Source organism: Eucalyptus grandis, chromosome 8 (genome assembly GCF_016545825.1).
Source record: "Eucalyptus grandis isolate ANBG69807.140 chromosome 8, ASM1654582v1, whole genome shotgun sequence".
NCBI classification, from domain to species: Eukaryota; Viridiplantae; Streptophyta; class Magnoliopsida; order Myrtales; family Myrtaceae; genus Eucalyptus; species Eucalyptus grandis.
Window position 1 is genome coordinate 55,728,881 of NC_052619.1, and position 8,927 is coordinate 55,737,807.

The following is an 8,927-nucleotide window of genomic DNA, read 5'->3' on the forward strand; positions in this document are numbered from 1 at the left end:
ATACCAGCGATGGTGGGACAAGAACTGGTGGATTCATCAAGTACTGTTTCAACTTGTCGAATGCTTTTCGACACTCATCATCCTAGTTGACTTGTGCATTCTTCTTTAAGAGCTTAAAGAATGGCTTGGCGGTTTCAGAAAGTTGGGAAATGAATCGAGCAATGTAATTCAACCTCCCAAAGACTCGAACTTCTTTCACTTGTTGATGGAGGTTGCAACTCACATATGGCCTTAGCTTTAGCCGAGTCGATATCAATCCCTTTACTGCTCACAATGAACCCAAGTAATTTACCAGATGTTGCTCCAAACACGCATTTAGTGGGGTTTAGACGAAACTTGAACTCACGGAGTCGATCAAACAATTTCTTCAAGGTTTCGACGTGGCTTTTCCCAGGTCGAGTTTTAGCGATCATATCATCAACACAGATCTCAATCTCTTGATGCATCATGTCATGAAATAGTGCTCCATAGCTCGCTGGTAAGTTGCCCCTGCATTCTTGAGTCCAAAGGGCATGACCTTATAATGAAAGGTTCCCCACGGAGTAATAAATGCAGTTTTCTCTTTGTCTTCCTCCTTCATCCTTATCTGATTGTATCCAAAAAAACCATCCATAAATGAGAATAGTTCAAATCCGGCAGTACTATCAACAAGGACATCTATGTGAGGTAGCGGAAAGTCATCTTTTGGGCTAGCCTTGTTCAAATCCCGATAATCGACACAAACTCGAACTCGACCATCCTTCTTCATTACCGGCACGATGTTTGCTACCCATTTAGGGTATTGCGAGACTTCAATAAATCCGACTTTTAGAAGCTTCATCACCTCTTCCTCTATCTTCTTCGAGAGCTCAGGCTTAGTTCTTCGCAACATTTGCTTCTTAAGAGACACGTCCGGGTTAGTAGGCAAACAATGCTCCACAATTGACTGGTCTAACCCAGGCATGTCGACGTAGGTCCACGCGAAGATGTCCTGATATTCCTTCAGTAACTGAATTAGGCACTTAGCCTCGTCTTTGGGGAGATTCGCCCCTATTTTCACCTCCTTGGCTTCTTCAATGTCACTTAAATTAATAGTGACGGTCTGCTCGGATGTGAGAGTCTTGGCTTTTTCATGTTGTTCCCGGCTTTGCTTTATACCTCAACGGAATCTTCAATGGAATCCTTGATCGACTCTCCAGAATCATTATCAGCACTTGTTGCATTGGATTGGACCATTTCTATACCTTTGCATGTTATATGATCATCCACGAAACATGAAATAGAAGGATCAAAAAGACAAAACGGGGTTAATCATATTTAATTTTTTTGTAAAAAATTTTCTTGAAATTTTTTTCTTGCAAAAGCATTTTTTTTTTTTTGAAACATTTTGACACGAGGAAGCATGATGAAGCCCGGGCCTCAGAATTCTCCTTGGATTTTAATTTTGTTTTATCAGTGGATATCATCACCGGGCTGGTTTGGTGTACCTCATCATGCCCTCAAAATAAAACTTGTAATTTCATTGAGATTCATCAATCAATTACAATTTATTGAATGGAAAATGCAATTCAAGTCCTAAAAAGAAAGTGAAAAAGAAGAAATCAAAAACATTTCCTAGAAAGCATTAAAAATTCCCACGCGGGGAATGTGCAAAAGTGATAAATGGGTTACTCTTGTGGGTGAGAGCCCGTTTCTTCCGAGGTTCTCCATCAATGGCTCCGATGGAGAGATCATCGAACAAACTTGAAATTCCTTCCAGGGTGTCATCAGAGTTTTCCTTCTTTAAAGGCGCCGGATCATCCATGCCATCCCATCCACTCAGAACTATATTGGGGGCATCAAAGTAAAAGCTGGGAGGAGCTGAATATTTCACCATATAGTCGAACTTCCCACTTGGCTATCCGAGAGTATCCATCACTTCAGCTTCATCCTGCATCATAATTGGAGGACTAGGGAACGTCTCATGAATGTTTGGAAGTGGTAAATTTTGCCTCCCTCGCCCTTGCTCAGGTGATGAGTTATGCCTTCCCTGTCTTTGCCTTCCAGAACTTCCTCCACCTCTCCCATGGTACCCTAACCCAGCAGATCGGGACCTCTGAGGGGCTTCAATGGGGCTTCGAATACCCTGACCATTTCTTCCCAAACCATTGCCAGGGACAAAACCATTCCCAACCATTACTCTTCCTACCATGAGGGCAGCATCTGAAACCTCAGGAGTGGGTGGCGATGAACCTCGAGAAGCATGTATGGTAGACACTAACTCAAATGAGTGGTAACTTGATTCGAGCTCAGAATCCGGCTCTACATAAGAGATAGCCGTCTCATGATAAATATGGTGGTCTTCTTCACCATACACAGTGACCGGCTTCCTTTCGATCACAAATTTCACAGCTTGATGTAAACTTGAAGGGACTGCACCGGCAGTATGTATCCAGGGACGACCTAGCAGAAAATTGAACGCGGTAGGGATATCCAGCACTTGGAAAGGGATGTTAAAGACGACCGGCCCTATTTGCACGTCAAGATGGATTTCCCCGATTACCTCCTTTTTTGTTCCATCAAAAGCTCTCATCGAAGTCTTCGCAGCATGTATCTTTGACGGGTCTACCTTGAGGCGGTGAAGAGTGGCCAATGGACATATGTTTAGGGCAGACCCATTATCAATGAGCACTCGAGACACATGAGAAACCTTGTGCTTGACAGATATGTAGAGTGCTTTATTATGCCCCCTACCCTCAAGAGGAAATTCCTCATCGAAAAAAGCAATCATGTCCTTAAGAAGGGTGATCCCACAAATCCTCCAGCTTATCTCCTTCAAGCTGTTTGGTGAATTTCGCTTAGCACATTCATCGGCGACTTTTGATGCACATAGGAGGTTTGGATGAGCTCGAGCAAAGAGATGCGAGCGGGCATCTTTCGCAATTGATCGACGATACTATACTCACTTGCTTTAATCACGGCCAGAAATTCCTTAGCCTCTTCGTCGGTGACGGGCTTTGCGGGTTGAGCATTATTTTGAGCATAAGTTCGACCAGACCTTGTAACGAGGTCAACATCTAGGTCATAAGACCAGGGCACCGCTTTATTATCGACATACTCATACGGCTAAGGTATTTCAATCACAACCTCCTCATCAGTTGCATCTTCTAGCGGGGGCATATCTGCGAGTGACGGATCTACTTCTTCTTTACCATCATCAAGAGCAGCTTGCTCCTCCTCCCAATCGATGATGATGTGGGAAATGGTGGAAACCACGCGATTCACCGGTCGGCATACACGATGATGCCATCATCCACCATTTTGGCAATTCTTTCCTTCATCAACGATAAGGGAACATCCTCTTGATTTGGATAATAACCAGCTCTCACCAGTCCATTGTAGGCATCTGCCACATTCACCTTTGAGTTCTTGATCCGTCTAACTTTAGGTTCTAGGATAGCATTCACTGTACCCTCATGCTCCGGTAGCGGATTCTTCTGGACATTTGGCCGAGCAGTTTGAAATGAGAAGGCCTTTGTGTCCAAGAGATTTTGAATCTTGTGCTTGAGGGTGAAACATTCATCAGTTGAATGCCCCAATTCACCGTTATGGTAGTCACACTTCTTTGCTTAGGGTCATAACTGCGAATGCTTTCGCGATTGGGGCCTTTGGTTCATTAGTAAGCAAACCCTTCTTTCGGAGGATCGTCGGCACTTGGGATGGAGACCCGGGGATAAGAGAAAATTGCCTTCTATTATTTGCTTGGGCAAATGATTGGCGGCTTGATGGTTTGTGGTTGTCTTGGATTCATTTGGATGGCCGGGGCACGTTTGACATTTTCTTGGCTATAAGCCACATTCACATCCACAGCCATTTCCTTCTCCTTCTTGGCAGTGAATCTTTTACTAGATGACTCAGTAAACCATCCTTCTCTTATCCCCATCTCAATTTGTTCTCCTACATGAATAAGCTGATTGAAGCTTTCGACGTATGTACTGGCCATTCTGTTGTGAAACTCAGACGGAAGGGTTTTCACGAACAACTTCATCAGCTCCTTGTTGGTAGGCTCAGGAGTAATTTGAGCCGCCAAGTTCCTCCATCTCACAGCATATTCTTTAAATGATTCGCTTCTTTTCTTTTCCATCCGCTCCAGGTCTTCACGGGAAGGTGCGATGTCCATGTTGAACTTGTATTGTTTGAGGAATGCGTCAGCTACTTCATTCCAAGTGTCGAGCGAGGTTCACATTTTTCATCACGTACCGGTTTAATGCGGGTCCAGTCAAACTCGCATGGAATGATTGGATCATGAGGGCTCATTTTTTACGTCTTTGGGCCATGCGTACGTGGTACATCTGCAGATGAGATTTTGGGCAAGATGTGCCATCATACTTCTCAAACTCGGCATTTTGAACTTGCTCGGCATTTTGACCTTCTCATAGACCGAGAGGTCGAACGGGAGGGACCTTTGTGACTCCTGCAGCTATCTCATTTTCTCCTCCAGCTTTGCAACACGCTCATCCTGATCTGTCTTGGGAATGCCATCAAGCTTGGCATTTCCAACAATGACTGGGTCATCTTCCAGCCCAGGCATGTCGTCGTCAATCGTTTGAACCTTGTTTGCTTGATTCGGGATAACTACTTCAGGAAGAGCATGTGCGGCTGTTGGATTCACTTGGAGGAATTGGAGTTGATCCGTCACAAGTTGTAAAGAGGCGAGTACTTGTTGGAGTTGAGTCTCCACAGCTGACATACGATCACGCATTTCATTTTGGTCAGCCATTTTAGCCCTTGATCGTGTAATGATGGGCGAACGCGGAGGATCCGTTATCACCTAACTGGATAAAAGTAATGTAAGAACCAATGACAAGATAGGAAAAATGGCCCATGACAATGGTCTAATCGCCTGATTTTATTTGAAATTTTAACCAAATTTCCTAACAATGAACTAAGAATTGAAATCCAAAATCCTAAACATTGAATCTAAAAATTGAAAATACTGAACTAGAAATCAAAGTCCTAAACATTGAATCAAAATTCAAGACATCTCATTTTATATGCTTTTAGGATTTCAATGCCTTGCGAAGCTTCTCATTTTCTGCTTCAATCATTTCCACTTTCCGCTTAAGATGCTCAATTTGTGCTCGTTGGGTTGGCTTCTCAGTCACATCAGGGACTACTGGACGCAAGGCGGTAGGGATCCGATGTTGTTGGATGTAGAACGCCGATGCATGGTGAATCTCCTCCTCGCCCTTCGAGTCTCATGGGCACCAAAATCTTTTACGGATGACATTCGCTCCACGTAGTAATGATCATCTGTATCTCGTTGAAGTAGTCGTAATCCTTTCGAATGAAATGAACTTGGAACAAATCTGTTTTGAGAGGTGGGGGAATTTCTTGAAGAGCTTTGTACTGACGGGCCACTCTATGTGGATAATAGGAAGTAGCACCTAGGAAAGGCCCGCCGTGGGATTGGTCCATCGTGTTTGTGAGACAAACGAGCCTCCTCAATGTGGAGCCATTTAGTATGCCATAAGAATGCCTTAGGATCATGATTTTTCAAAAAATTAATCCAACGGGCATACTGTTTATTTGGGGAAAAGCGTTCTAAGACCGCAAACTTTTGTATGGGATGCCGAGAATCGTCTATCCTGAATTGTTTTATAAGATGCCCAAATCCTCTTATATGGGAGAAAAACCATATTTGCAAAAGTTTGGGGAGGGCACGCATGGTCTTTTCCTCATTTTGTTTGAAACGGGTTAATGATAAAAATGTTTCGGCTAAAATCATATTGACATAATTCAACCCGTCACAAACACGATTAACCACCCATGAAATTGAAGGATTAATGGCATTTTTTCGATAAGGAAAAACGATTAGCCCAAAAAATGCTAACATGAAAATCTTGGCTTTTGAAATCATTGGTTGGTTTGCAAAACACTTTTCTAAGAATGGACATGCAAAACAATTGGCTTTGACAACTTCCCTTACTCTTTCGGCTTCGATTCTTAAAAATTGGGATAATTCAGAGATAGAATCTATACTGATAGGCGGCCTAACAAGTTCCTTTTCCAGGGGCATTCCAATGGCAACACTGTATTCTTCAAGTGTCGGAGTCAATTCAAACTTACTAAATATGAAGGTGGAAGTTTGTGGACACCAGAAGTGAGGGAGTGCTTGAATCACACTAGAGTGGACGTTGACCTCTAACAGTGGGAGAAGTCGGGCAATCCTGGCTTTCACATATCTCTGACCATCTTGATTCAACTGATTCAACCACCTCTTGAGCTCTTTTTTGGGAGTGGAAATGAATTGTACGTCGGTTTTCCCCATTTCATGTAAAATAAGACCGACGACGAAACCTAATTGTCATGGACCAACGAAATTGCAAGTAAGTAAATTGTAGTAGTGGGAATTTAAACAACTTACTTTCACTGGTAATGGATGACAATCACATAAACACACACATGAAATGTGAGGCTCGATTTCTATCTAGATGGCTTTACAAAATGGAGCTAAGAGGATGATCTGACCGTTGCAGTCTCGCATTAACGTGTCAGGTCCTCCTAACCCTGACTCAGTCGAATGGAATGCCCAATAATCACGCAGTCTCGCGGATATGGACAAACACATTTGACACCATGAAGAACTTTCGGGAAAGAGAATGTCAACCTCTATATAGCAGTCTCGCTTTAGAGGAAGTATCCTTTTCAACACCATCCTAAGAATCCTATCGCAGCCCAGGTCCGGCAGCAGGTTGTGTGTGCAATAGTGTAGTGCTAAAAACAATAAAACATGCACAACAGTTTAATTGCAAACAACACTTCTATAGTTTTAATTCAAACATTCATCCCTACTCCAACCTGCGAGACAGGGGTTAGCAAACACTACTCCCCTTATACCTCCTATCTGCAAGAACATTTAACACCTTAGGAATGTTAGGGACATACCTGGGATCCTCGTTGCCAAACAAAAACATTTTTAAAAAGAAAAATTGGCCTAAGTCCACTAAGTGTTTTAACACAAGTCCCCAGCGGAGTCGCCAAGCTGTCGCGATCAGAATTTTTCGGGTGTAAGCCACTTAAAACTAGGTTAATGGACTGCTAAGCTTTTACACTTAGCTCGGGCTCTCCCAAGCCCATACCAAATCGCGACTTAGGTTTAATTTTTTTTTAACATGCAAAAGATGATTATCTAGGAGTCGCCACTAATCGGTTTATGGTAGGTCGATTAGACACTTAAGTAAAATAAATGGAGATTTATTTTACTCCTACAACCAGAGACTAAGTACGGGGACTTCGTTACATTATAATTTTCTAATGCCCTTTCGGTACCATTTCTTTTTAATTTTTCAAAATGTTTTTGCAAGCAGGTGATTTATTTTAACCTAAATTACTATCATGCAAATGTGGTGACCACACGGGTGCTCATCCATTATTAAAGCAATCAAATAAATAAATTGCATCACACAAAGCAAGCAATCATTTTTTGGGTTTTCTTAAAAATTAGAATGATTTATGAAAATGCATTTTTAGACCAAATGACTTAATCTTATTAATATGCAAATTTTAATTAAATGGGCCTATTATGCAAACTAATTATTATGCACCTTATGACCTATCTTCACTAATAAATTCTAATTAAATGATCATATTATGCAACTAATTAACATGCACCTAGATTTTTGGATTTTTTATTTTTTTATTGAAATTCAAAACTAATAAAAACCCTAATTAATCTATCTAAAAATGGATAATTTTCTAATCTATTCTAGGGATTAATTTGACTTAAACCATATCCTATCTTAGAAAAACTATTTTTTGGGAATATGCGAACATTATCTAAAACCCTAAAAATATTTAGGTTCAACCCTAACTTATTCCTAAAAATGCAATCCTAAAAATGTAATCCTAAGAAAATTCTAATTTGTTAAACCTACATGCTTGATTTACTAAACCTATATGCTCATGCAGAATTTTGATTTTTTTTTTTTTATCTTATGATTTTTTAGTTTTTTTAAAGATAAGTAATTATTAAATCTAAACTATCAACAAAATCAAGTAAGGAATGATTAAAATAATCGAAAAAATAACATGTTATCTCACGAGGTCAAATTAACGGTTATTCTAACCTAATTATCACATCAAAGAGATCAAAATAATTACAAATCGATCCGAGGTCTTACGGACCAAATTAAATAATTATTGTGATTTAACAATTAAAATCTCACTAAAAAAAGCCCAACAATTAAAATAATTAGAAAAATGATCCAATGTCTCTCGGACCAAATTAATAATTATAATAATTCCGGACAAAATCCATGTGGATAATGCCTACAAAAATTACAGATATTAACATCAAATATTACAAATTAAATACCTAAACTGAAAATGCTATCTAATGAAATAAACAAAAATAACATAACAAATAAAATAAGCTAAATTATAAAGAAAGTAAAAAGTAAAAGTAAAAAGTAATAAAAAAACTACCTAGGTAAGTAAAGGAGATAGAGGGTGACGCCGGAGGAAGGAAGGTGGTCGGCCGGCGTGAGTTCGGACTCCGGCGAGGGCTGAACAGCGCCGGGACTGCTGGTAGTCAGCGGCAAGGCGGCGCACGGGCTCCGGTGGTGTTGGGGTCGCGATCTGCAGTGGCGAGCGAGGGTGATCGCGATCCGATGCGGGCGGAGGCGGATCAGCGAGACGCGGAGCGGCGGTTGTGCGGGTCGGGGCTGCGGCGTCGCGGTGGTCTCGCTGTGGCGGCTCCGGGTCGCAAACGGCGCGGGTCCAGCGGGAAGGGTAAGGCGGCGACGGTGGTTGCACGATGGTGGCTCCGGTGAAAGTAAACCTGCGACAAAACGGCTGATCTCTCGGGCAGTAGCTGATGGTGCACCGAGGACAGCAGCAGATTCGGATCCAGGGGTAGTAGCTCGTCGCTTGAGCGGCAGGTCGTTGCGGATCGACACGGCAGGGCG